The following is a 12680-nucleotide window of genomic DNA, read 5'->3' on the forward strand; positions in this document are numbered from 1 at the left end:
ACTATGGGGAGCTCCATCTTCTCATCTGGTTATTCTGCCCCGTGGGAAGATAAACAGTCCTGAAATGATGAATTTTTCCTCATGTCCATATTTACAGCTTCTGCTCACAGAGCCCAAGCTGCCAGCAGAGTTCCCACACAGGTCCCGTCTTCAAAGGGTAGGGGGCAAGGGGAGCGGAGCACGCTTAATTAAGGCCACATCTACACTAGCACTTATGCTGGCAAAACTTTTGTCACTCAGGTGTGTGAAAAAAAATCACACCCCTGAGTGACATAAGTTTCACTGGCATAAGCGCTCTTGTGCACAGGGCTATGTCAGTGGGAGATATAGCTACCGCCGCTTGTTGGGCTGGTTTTATGATGTTGACGGGAGAGCTCTTGCCCATCGGCATCACGCGGCTACACAAGCATTCTTACAGCAGCTCATCTACATCACGACAGCTGTGCCGCTGTCAGCTTGTAAGTGTAGGCATGACCTAAGGCTTTGCTCTTTGATCTCATGATCATTTGCTTTCCGGTGCAGGAATTAGCACTTTCCTGTTAAAGTCCTTCTTTTGCATTCCACATTCCACTTATGTCAGTAGTTTTACCAACGAAAGTGCTGGAGCAGACCTAGTGTTAGTTATGGGGGTAGATGCAATGCAAATGTTTGCTATCACATTCTAACTGGGCACAGCAAAGTGAAAAACATGCATGCAACATCCCACCAGTTTTTTATGACGTTTGAACACTAAACACATCCTTCTCCCTCTTAACATCTGCTTTGAATGACACGCTCATACGCATGGGCTGGCCCGGCTTCTAGCGGGGAGTTTGTCAGGTCTCAGCAGACACCTAGGCCTCGGCTTACCTGCATCACAGCAGGTATGAGGGGAAATGCCCAAATCTAGATTTCTGTGCAACAAACACACCAGTGACACCAATACGGGGACTGATGCCTTTAAAATCATTACATGTCCCAAGGGCAGGGGAATCTGTGAAAGGATGTATTGCAGCAGAGGGAATTGCGGGAAGATTTCCTGCTGCATTTGAAGGTATGGATCCACAGAGTCTGGTCTATGTCCCAGCCTGTCACCAGTCCCCTGGGAGTGACCCCGACAGGCCTCAAGGACCCACACAGCTCCACAGTGTCAGGGCCATGACTCCAAGACTCCTGGACTGGGCTGTCAGCACGAGCAATCCCTGTCTGTCTTTGGGGCTCCCTGCAGCGAATCTGGCCAAGCTGGACTTGTGCCAAAGGCTTGTACTGGGCCCCTCCAGGGCGCAATGCTCTCAGAAAGTATTTTCAGTGGCACCAGCAGCTTTTGCAAAATGAGGGACCCATTTATTAGTCACCTGGCTGCAGCAACTGGAAATCCTTGGTGTGTCATTGCACTCCATATGCTTTATAAAAATATGTTTTTCAGTGTGAATATAATGTAACTGGAATATGCTTTATGCACAAGGTCTCTTGTAAGGTATCATTACAAAGCTTAAGTATCAGAGGGGTAGCCATGTTAGTCTGGATCTGTAAAAGCAGCAAAGAGTCCTGTGGCACCTTATAGACTAACAGATGTATTGGAGCATGAGCATGCATCCGACGAAGTGGGTATTCACCCATGAAAGCTCATGCTCCAACCCTGCTTTTCACCTCAAGATGCCTACTAGAACTACAAGAACTGTACCAGGGGAAAGGATTGGGCCCAGACTAGAAAGGAGTCTGAGTCTGTGAAAGAAGCTTATTGGAACATCTCTGAGGGTGAATTTATCTGTAATCAGTTTCTTATTGATTAGGCTTAGACTTCTGTATTTTGTTTTATTTTGCTCGTAATGTACTTTGTTTCTGCGTCTCTGTTATTACTTGAAACCACTTAAATCCTATTTTTATACTTAATAAAATCACTTTTGTTTATTAATTGACCCAGAATAAGTGATTAATACCTGGGGGAGCAAACAGCTGTGCATATCTCTCTATCAGTGTTATAGAGGGTGGACAATTTATGAGTTTACCCTGTATAAGCTTTATACAGAGCAAAACAGATTTATTTGGGGTTTGGATCGCATTGGGAACTGGGTGTCTGGGTACTGGAGACAGGAGTACTTGCTGAGCTGTTTTCAGTTAAGTCAGCAGCTTTGGGGGTGTGGTTCAGACCCTGAGTCTGTATTGTAGCAGGCTGGCGTGTCTGGCTCAACAAGACAGGGTTCTAGAGTCCCAAACTGGCAAAGAAAACAGGCTCAGAGGTAGTCTCAGCACATCAGATTGTCACAGAGTGTGGGGGATTCAGGGCCCTGCACCCCCCACTTCCTGTGATTCACCACAACTCTCAGCCAGCCAGTAAAACAGGTTTATTAGACAACAGGAACACAGTCTAAAACAGAGCTTGTAGGTACAGGAAACAGGACCCCTCAGTCAGGTCCATTTTAGGGGGTGGGGAGCCCACACCCAGGTTCTAGACCTCCCCTCATCTCCCCACCAGCTCCAAACTGAAAACTCCCTCCAGCAGCCTCACCAAGCCACACACCCCAGATCCTCCTCCAGCCTTTGTTCAGTTTCCTGGGTAGAAGGTGTCACCTGGCCCCAATCCCTCCTGGGCTCAGGTTACGAATGACAGCCACCATCCTTTATGTGCTGGCCATCAAGTGTCATCCCTCTGTGATGTCACACCCTTATTTCCCATCACCATCTAGAATTAATGCAGACAGTAAACTAGTAAAACTTCCATGCAGCATTACCAGGTTAATACTCCCTACTCTGCCATAGGGCCGCCCTAGCCAAGCCAGCACCGTAACATGCCAGCCAAGCTGTGATGGATCCCATTTCTGGCTCTGTCACTTTTTCAGTCTGCAGGCAGAGCTGTTGAATCTCTCCCGAAGGCAGCCCTTCTCCGGCCACTCAGCTCCTTTCCCCCTTTGTTCTCCAGCTGCCTTCACAAGTCCCGCCCACCCTTTCCTGCCAGTGTCCCTTGTTCAGTTGTCGGGGAAGGGGGGATCTCCTTGTCTGTTCAGATCCTCTGACAATCTGGATCAGTTTCAACCTGTTCTTTAATGACTCACATGTGTCACCCAGCCAGCAAGGTCACTCTCTCTCTCTCTCTCTCTCTCTCTCTCTCTCATCACACACACACACACACACACCCACAGACACACACACACCTTTGTCTCCTGCACTGCTCCACACACACACACACACACACAGACACCCTTTTGTCTCCTGCACTGCTCCAGGAGCAGCATTAACCCTTTCCGAACACTTGCACTATGTCACAGAAGGGTTGGGATGTTTACTAGGATATTGCAAAATCAAGCGATCTACCAGTGCAGTGCCAGCAAGGCATGCAGCCTCACGTCTGCCATGAACAGTGATGCCCAAAGCAGAGAAGGGCTCCAGTGTGTAGAACAACTGGGTATAACTGAAGAGGTGGAGGAACCTTTGGGATGAGTTAACTTGATGGTTGCAGCAGGAAAAAGCCCAAAACATGGGTGCGGTGTGAATATCCATAGCCCCTTGAGACCTAAGTGTAACCCTTCTGTCCCTCTGAGTTGGAGGCAACAAGGGCTGGGTTCAGTATCCAGGGGTTCCATTTCAATAATGCAGTGCAAAACCGTCTCGATCCCCCATCCAGTGACCTGGGACAATTGCATACCACCCCCTTAGGCGCCTCTAGAAGCCAATACTTCCCCTCTCACAAGCACAAAGTCTGAGTGTAGCAAAATCCTTTTAATAAAGGAGGGAAACAATGTGGCATCATATTGGGGAAACACCACAAACAGGATTCATAACATAAACCATGAGCAAAAGACCCACCAAGTAAGTTTTGGCAATGTCCTTTTGCCCTTAGGGTCTTAAGTCCAATCACCCCAAAGTCTAACAACCCAAAAGTCTCTGTCCCTGGGCAGTGTCGCCCCAGAGTTCAAAAGTTTATCTGCAGAGATTTACCCCCTCAGACTGGGTGGAAATAGGGAGGAGGCACACAGGGTGTTTAGGGGCATCTTACTTGGGTTGGAGCCGACTGCCCCACCTCTCCGTGGAGTTCTGCTGCAGCCTTCACCACGACCGGCTCCACTCCACTACCTGCACCACCAGCTGCGCCACTCCTCGAGCCGTCCCCACAAACTGCTCCGCATGCTCGCTCGCTTGCTGTTCCTTGGGCCGGTCCATAAATTGCTCCTCTCTGCTCCGCTCACTGTTCCACGGGCCACTCCAACCGTCCTGCAAACTGTTCAGCTCAGCTCCACTCACTATTCCGTGGGCTGCTCCAACCATGCTGCAAACTGCTCCACTCTGCCAGCTGCTTAGCAACAGATCTTCAGGTTCCCCCACTAGCTAACACAGCACTCAGTGATCTCAGCTCAGTGAGTTTAGCTTTCTTAGTGATTTCAGCTTGGCTAGTGCTGGTGCACCCTTAGCCCCAAGTGAATTCAGCTCAGCAGTCTCTAGATGGACTCCTAATAGAATCAAAATTAGCTCTGCTCTTCAACAGTGGAAAAGGTGCAATTGGTGTTCCAGGCCCTCAAAAGTGACCCATACTATCAAATGCACACACCAGTCCCCCAACATCTGTCAATTCACTGGAGTTTGGCATCCATATCCCTTGTCTAGTGAGTGCTACTTAGTTGATGGTGAGATTCTCTGTCATAAAACAGGTTTATAGTCCCTCATTCACATAATCAGGGTAATAATACTTTAATCCTCCTGCCCCAATAAGAGAGAAATTGGAGATCCCACAGCTGTCAAAGTGACCATTTTAGGCTGCCATGGGCTATGCTAGGCAGGGTGGGTGTGCCTATGCAAACAAGATCAGCTCCTGAAATTCTTTTCCACACTCGCCATAATTCACCACCAGATGTCAGGGTAGAGCTCATCCTGACTCTGCTTACATAAGCAAAGCAATAATGCGGGAACACTCCAGCCTCCCCAGCCTCAGTGACCCTTCTCACAGGCCCGCCACAGACAGCATACTCAGTGTGTTAGCTGCTCAGTCTGGGTATTGGTAGGTCAGGCTGACTGAAGAAAGCAGCAGGTCAGACACTGGCACCTGAAGCTGGACCTTCAGCAGAACACCCTTTGTTGTGCTATCTGCCCGAGAGAGATTCCAAAGGCAGGTGCATGAAATACAGCAAGGACGGAGAGTTGAAGTCATCATGGATTGACACTCCAGTGCACGTCAACATTGGAGAACTCTATGCCGACCTCCAGGAATGCCCCTGGGACCCCCCTGCCAGAGCGGCTGGGGGAATGGGGCTTTTTGTCACTTTGAATTTTTGGAGATGGCTGGACATGGGAAATGTTTTGATTGGAAAGTGCAGTTGCGGTGCCTCAGGAGAGTGTTCCCAGCCTCCTGTACAGCTCAGCTCTCTGGCCCGGTGGCCTCTCCCATGGTGCATCCCCTCCTGGTGAGATGCCGTGGTGCATGCTGGGGGGTGTAATCTGGATGGGGCACCCTGCCCAAAGAGGAGAAAGGCAGCACAAGCTAGACCTCTCAGGGCGCATTACCACAGCATTTCCAAACAGACAGATTTGAGGCATTTGAGGTTTCTAAGGAAAAGTCAGAATTTCCCATGCAAAACAGACATTTCCCAGGACTCATGTTTGTTTTCTCCCCACATCGGTTTTCCGCTGAAGAACAGTTTAAACCAGCTGATGGCACTGAGGCTGGCAGGGAAGTCTGAAGATTTCCCCCTCGGCCACAGAGCAGCATTAAGCATGGAGTCCCAATCCTCTCCGGAGTGGTTGTGATCCCCAGTCCAGCCCCTGGCAGGAGCTCCATGGGAGATGGGAGCCCCAGGCACCCAGATGTGCTAGGCATCTCAGTGACCCAGAGACATCATGGTGCCACCTGGCAAAGAGCACAGAGGCTGCCCAGCTCTCCAAGGTCTACTGTCTACACTACAGTGTGTCAGAGAGCAGCGTGTGAATTCTCTGCCAACAGCCAGGATCCCAAGGCTTGTCCCACTCATGGTGAGATGTATGTGTGGGTGATATTTAAGGATGGAGCTGATCTGCAATTGCTAGCGGCAAATATCTACAATGGCTGGAAGTGGGACACTAGATGTGAAGGGCTCTGAGTTACCATAGAAACTTCTTCCCCAGGTGTCTGACTGGTGGGTCTTGCTCACATGCTCAGGGTTGAACTGATCGCCACATTTGGGACGGGAAGCGAATTTCCCCCCAGGTCAGATTGGCAGAGACCCTTGAACATAGATGACTCGTGCCTCCTGGTACTGGGTTGGGGGACAATCTAAAGGGGAGGATATGTGGCCATCCCATGTGTCTCCTCTGTCCAGTGACCCCCCTGCCCTGTACCCAGCCCAGGGCCACCATGCTCACCCCACTCCACATTACCTGCGAGGGAAGGGACTATGTCCTTCTCCCACTGTGCCTGATCCCCAGCATGTGTTATCCCTGTCTCTGGCAGTCGGGCCCGGGCAGGGAGCAGGAAGGAGCCACTTCTCACATGGCTGAAGCTGGCCTCTCTGGGTGGCTTCTCCAGCTGCCTATGAGATCCCAGCTGGGGAGGCAGTGGGCCACCCTGTCATGGAGTCACCGGGGTGGCAGGGCCAGCCGGGGGGGGCAAGTGGGGCAATTGGCCCCAGGTTCTGGACCCTGCAGGGGCCCTGTGAGCCCTTGCCTGGTGGCGGTCCAGGTCTTCGGCAGGCATTTCGGCGGTGGGGTGGCCCTTCAGTTGCTCCAGGTCTTCAGTGGCATTTCAGCGGCGGGTGGCGGGGGCTTCAGTTCTGCTGAAGACGTGGAGTGACTGAAGGCTCCCCCACTGCTGAAATGCCCCACGAGCCCTGGCCCAGCGGTGGTCCAGGTTTTCAGTGGCATTTCGGCAGTAGGGGGCCCTTCAGTCGCTCCACATCTTCGGTAGAACTGAAGGGCCTCACGCCTCCGAAATGCCTTACAAGCCCTGGCCCAGCAGTGGTCCGGGTCTTTGCAGGCATTTCAGCGGCAGAGGGGCCCTTCAGTCACTCTGCGTCTTCAGTGACATTTCGGCAGCAGGGGGCCCTTCAGTGCTGCTGAAGATGCAGAGCGACTGAAGGGCCAGTCGCTGCCGAAATGCCGCTGAAGACCCGGACTCCCGACGGGTAAGTACAAGTGTCGCAGCTCCCCCCTTTGCCCCAGGCCCCGTGAATCCTCTGGGGGGCCCTGCGGGGTGATGCTCTGGAATTACTCCCTGCAAAGCCAGTCAGGACTCTGCGGGAGCCTCCTCTCTCTGAGTATACTGTCTCCAGGGCAAGAAGCTTACACAGCTTTGACCTTCCCGGGTCAGACCTCACAGCATTCAGCATCGCCTTTCACACCGTGCACTTCCCACAGTGAGTCCACCTGGGCGGGGCTCCTGGGGAAGCCAGAGGGCTCCGCACCTCAACTTCACAGTCAGACATGACTCTCAGCCAGCCAGTAAAACAGAAGGTTTATTAGTTGACAGGAACACAGCGTAGGACAGAACTTGTTAGCACAGAAATCAGTGACTTTCAGCCAAGTCCATCTTGTGGGGAGGGGAGCCCAGAGCCAGGGCTCTGGTCCTAGCCCTTAACCCCAAGCCAGCCAAGACTGACTTGCTTCCAGCTGTCTTGGTCCCTGGCCCTGCCCGTTGCTCCTCCTTGTCCAGCCTTGTATCGTGCTTCCTGGGCAAGAGTCAGCTGGTTGCATCGCTCCTTTGGGTCTCAGGTTATGAAGGGGGCGGCCATAGCATCCATGCAGCAGCTGGAACCAGCCCACAAAGAAGATCACATACCCTTATTCCACCACCTAGGGACACTGGTGCAACTACACCAGAAACTGGAGGCATACAGAGCATTTCATGGCAACAGTTAAGCTACAATACACATAATAGGGATCCCACTTTTCTCTCACGAATCTCACGTCGCTGTGGCCTTAGTTTTCCCCTGTATAAAATGGGGTTGTCAGCGCGTTCCTTTCCATCTTGCTCTGGGGTACAGATGCGAGGACCCACATGAAAGACCTATAGGCTTATTAATTCTACCAGCTTAGGTTAAAATTCCCAAGGCACAAAATCTCTTTCGTTGTCCTTGATGGGGTACTGCTGCACACAAGTGAAGTTAGACAAAAGATTCGGAGAAGGCCACTTTGGAGGTTCCTGTTTCCTAAGTATTCCCCCAAACCCGTTCACCCACTTCCTGGGGAGGCTGAGAATACTATACACCAATACGTTAACATGGTAAGTAGAGACAGACCCTTTTGGGTTTTAGGACACTAAAAACAATTCAGTCTTAAAAAACAGAAGTTTATTATAAGAAGAAAAGTTAAGAAGCACCTCTGTAAAATCAGATGGAAAGTTCAGGTTGCCAACCAAGTTATTTGAGGCTTTCTTAACCCTTTACAGGTACAGGAGGGATTTTATGCTACCTTAGCTGTACGTTCACGACAGAGGTAATAACGCCACACTACCATTTGATAAAGTTGCATTTTTGAACTCTTAATGGTGGTATATGCGCTGAGGATAAGACTGGGATTGAGTGTTGATATTTTGAATCCTTCATCGGCCCGCTCCACCACCACCATACCAGTGATGTTTATCTGTTTGTACAGATGGACCGGGACACATAAAGCAAGATAGATTAAGGGCTGGGCTACATTATTCCACAGTGCAAGGGTGTAACTATTCTCATGCACACAGATGGTGGGTAATGCATTTTATATTGCAGTCCCTGTTGCTATATGAACAGCAATAAGGGACTACCTTGTGACGGCAGTTAGAGAGCTGTCCCTTGGGCACAGATGCGCTGGCATGAAAATGCAGATTTGTGGAACATGCAATGGAAAGGAAATGGGAAACAGGTACTTGAAGTATAAGTAACTACCAAAGAGAATCCCTGGGCTTTCATCCATTTTCCTAATGGATGCAACCAGCAGGACCCAATTTGGCATAGCCCATGCCAAACATGTTGGAGCATTGAGGGGATTCAATTCACTTGGCCCTTGTCCCCAGCAGCTGGGCCTGTAATAGGTGGGCTTTTCCTTTGTTATGTTATATGTGAGTCTTAGCCTGGTCTACACTATGGTTTATACCGAAGTTTAGCAGGAGTGTGGAAACCAATTAACTCCTGATCCGTCCCACCTCTCAACGAGCCCTTGTATATCAATATTAAGCAATCTGGGCTCGGATGCACTGTCCAGGTGAAACAGGAAAAGCCCACGAGCTTTTGAATTTTCATTCTTCTGTTCTGGCCCAGCGGGGGAACTAATTCAGCACAGGTGATCATGCAGGAGCTCATCAGCACAGGTAACTATGGCAGTCTGAGAATCAATAAAAGATGCTCCAGCATGGACCGCATGGAGGTATGCTCTGATCGCTGTGTGGTGAGATGGATATTCTCCGTTTGCTAACAGAATTCCATTCCAATAAAAGACGAATGAAAAAAAAACATTTTGAAAAAATCTCCAAGGCCATGATGGAGAGAGGCCACAGCAGGGACTTTCAGTACAGGCTGTAGTGGGAAAGTTTAAGGAGCTCAGACAAGCCTACCCAGAAAACAAAGCAAGCAAACGAAGGTCGGGGCAGGGCCGCAAACATGCCATCCTACACTGAACTGCATCAATTCTAGGGGATCTGTCATTGCTACCCCACCCTGTCGTGGGTTCCGAGGTGGAGGTATCTTAGCCATGCTGAAGATTCTGCGGACAGGGAAGATGAGGAGGAGGAAGGAGGAGAGCTTGAAGAGAAGCACACAGCACTCCGTTTCTCCCCAAAGCCAGAGCTTTTTCTCAGCCTGACGGAATTACCCTCTCAGCCCCCAAGCCGTAGCCCAGACAAATGAAAGCCATAGAAGGGACCACTGTAGTTCACTTTGTAAATCATAAACATGGTTTAAAAGCAAGCGTCTTTTAATGCATTAATCTGCCCTGAGGATTGGGATGCATTCGCGCCAGTACTAAGTTACTGAAAAGTCTCTATACATGTCTGCGGTTGGAGCGAATCTCCAGGGACATCTCCATGTAAGCTATCCTGGGTAGGTATCAAAGCCTTTGCAGAGGTTTCTGTGGCACGCGGCCTTTTTCCATCTTCCATGAGTAGGAAAATTGGAGCCCGGCCAGGCATGGAGAAGTACCATTGGGGAGAGCAGTGCAGGACTAAGCCGAGCGGGCGGGTGAGGGAGCCCGGGGGTGAGCGGGCATGAAGACAACAGCCAGGCGGAGTCGCACTGGGGTATCGTCGCGGGAGAGGATAGCGGCGGGACGGGGATAAGACAGGGAGGAGGGAAGGAACAGGAGGGCATGGCCACGGGCGGTGCCGCCTGTGGCCTGGAAAGAAGCCGGCCCGCAGGGAGCCAGCGGGAGGGGGGGGGGATGGAGTCCGGAGCGGGGTTGCGGTTGGCGAGCAGGAGTGCCCGGATACCAAAGCCAGAGGCGGGGGGGGGAGAGGGGCGAGCAGGGGAGGTTTCAGGGAACCAGCCACGGGAGGAGGGGAGGGTAAAGCGACGAGCAGCCAAAGAAGGGGTGGGGGGGGGGGGTGACTGGGCACAGGACAGGAAAGAAAGCAGCGACGTCAACGGGCTGGTGGCGGGCGGAGGGGAAGGGGCGCGGGATGAAGGAGAGGCGGCAGAGGGAAGACAAGGGGCGGACCGGCCACGAGGCAAGCCAGGTTTCGGCGTGCCGGACCGGCATCGGGTAGCGCTAACAGCCAACGCGAGGCAGACGCAGATGGAAGAGGCAAAAGTGGCGACCTGGGTGACGTGAGAACGCACAGGGGCGGCGGGAAGGGGAGAGGGGGGCACCAGGAAAGATTAGACCACGGGGTGGGGAAAGGCGCGGGAGAGACGGCGGCCCGTGGGGCCCTGCCGGGGGCAGACGGCAAAGGGGTGGAGGAGCCGGCCCGGCGCCGGCCGGAAGGCGAGCGCAGAGAAAGCAGCGGAGAAAAAAAAGACGGGATGCAAGGAAATGGTCGCTGAAAGCAGGGAGGAACCACAAGGAAGAGCGGCAGCTGGAAGGGGGAAAGGACAGGGCAAGGACAGGGAAGAGGCGCAGCCGGACCGAGAGGGAGAGGTGGGTGGCAGTAAGGAGCAGAGGGGCTGCGGGAAGGAGCAGCAGGGCGGGATGCGAACGCGGGGGCGGCGGCGGGAGCAAAACGGACCGAGGCGCGCGCGGCGGCGGGGGGCGGCAAGGGAATGGCGCGAGAGAGGCACAGAGGCGCGGCAGACCCGGGAGAACCACCTGACCCCCCGCACAGGGGGCACAGAGCCGCGGCCACCCACCCAGACGGGGAAGAACGCATGGAGGGAGAGGCGGCGGGCCAGCACGCCCACTCCACGCCAGGGGACAGCCCCAACCAAAAGGGGGCAGGAGGGGAAAGGGAGGGCCAGGGGCGGGCCCGCGAGCCGCCGCCCCAAACCCCACCCGGGCGACGCCGGGGCAGGGAGCGCCCGCGGGAAGGAATAAGGAAATGAAGAAGGAGGGGAAACAGAGGGACGGAGTGCGGACAGCGCGGACGCGAGGAGGAGGGGGGGACAGGGAAGAAGCAAGCAGGGAAGGGGTAGCAGCAAGGAGAAAGCAAAACACAAGCGCGGACACCGTACGGGCCAGTGAGGAAACTGGGGGGGCAAGCGCGGAGGCTCACCGCAGCCGGGGGGGGGCCGCAGAGCTGAAGCGGCCCGGGGCCGGGGGCGGAAGCAGGAGCCAGGGGAGGGGCGCAAGCCGCCCGCCGACCAGAAAGGGCGCCCGGGTACGCGTACAGAGAGGTGGGAGCACGCAGCAAGCAGCAAGGAAGCAAGGGGAATTGTAGGGAGGAAGACGGGAGGGCGGAGCAAGCAGGAGGAACCAGGGGCCGAGCGACACGGGGAAACGGCAAAAGAGACAGAGGCGACACCATGCGGCAACGGGGCGGCGGAGGCCGGGGGAGAGGAACAGCAGCCGAGACGTACGGGGGCAGGGCGGCGGCCGGGGAGGGGCGAGCAGGGAGCCAGGGCGCAAGGGGAGAAGGCGGGCCCGCAGGAAGGGACAAGAACAGTGCAAGCAGCGAACGGGGGGAGGGGCGGAGCGCGCGCGGGCCGTGCCGCTCCGGGGTGGGGAGAGAGAGCAGAAAAAGATACATGGGGAGGGGGAAGGGCGGGAGGGAGCCGGGGGGACGCCAGCCAGACCCCAGCGAAGGCCAACGGGGCGCGGGAAGCCAGAGCACAGGCGCGCCGGGAACAGAGAGCAGGAGCGGCGAGAGGCCAAGAGGGACGGCAAGCAAAGAGGGCGCAGAAGGGGGGGAGGAGATGGGCAGGGGACGGGGAAAGGGGCGGCGGGCACAGTGACGGACGGGCGCGCAGACCTTCAGCCAAACCAAGGGGCCCCAGGGGGATTGCGGGGGGCGCGGGTGGCGCGCCACAAGCGTCGGGAAGAGAAGGGGAGACCGGGAGTGGGGCGGGGGGGGGGCGAGGCAAAGCACCGGAGGGGGGAGGAGCGCGTACAGGCGGACACCAGGGGCGAGGAGGAAGCGCCACACCGGAGGCAGGGAGCCGCAGCAGAGCTGGGAAGCCACCGAGTGGCAGATGTGGCGGCCGAGGAGGTACGCCCCGAGGAAGGGACGGCGCGGGGAGAGGAGGCGGCACATGGAGTAAGCCCGGCGGCCGCGGAGGGGCGGGAGGCCCGGGGAAGCAACCCATGCCGCCCCGGCGAGGAAGCGGGCTGTCGAAGGAGAAAGAAGGGCACGCGGGGGAAAGCAGGAGGCGGGAGGCAGGAAGGGAAAAAGAGGGGAG

Source organism: Chelonoidis abingdonii, chromosome 13 (assembly GCF_003597395.2).
Source record: "Chelonoidis abingdonii isolate Lonesome George chromosome 13, CheloAbing_2.0, whole genome shotgun sequence".
NCBI lineage: Eukaryota > Metazoa > Chordata > Testudines > Testudinidae > Chelonoidis > Chelonoidis abingdonii.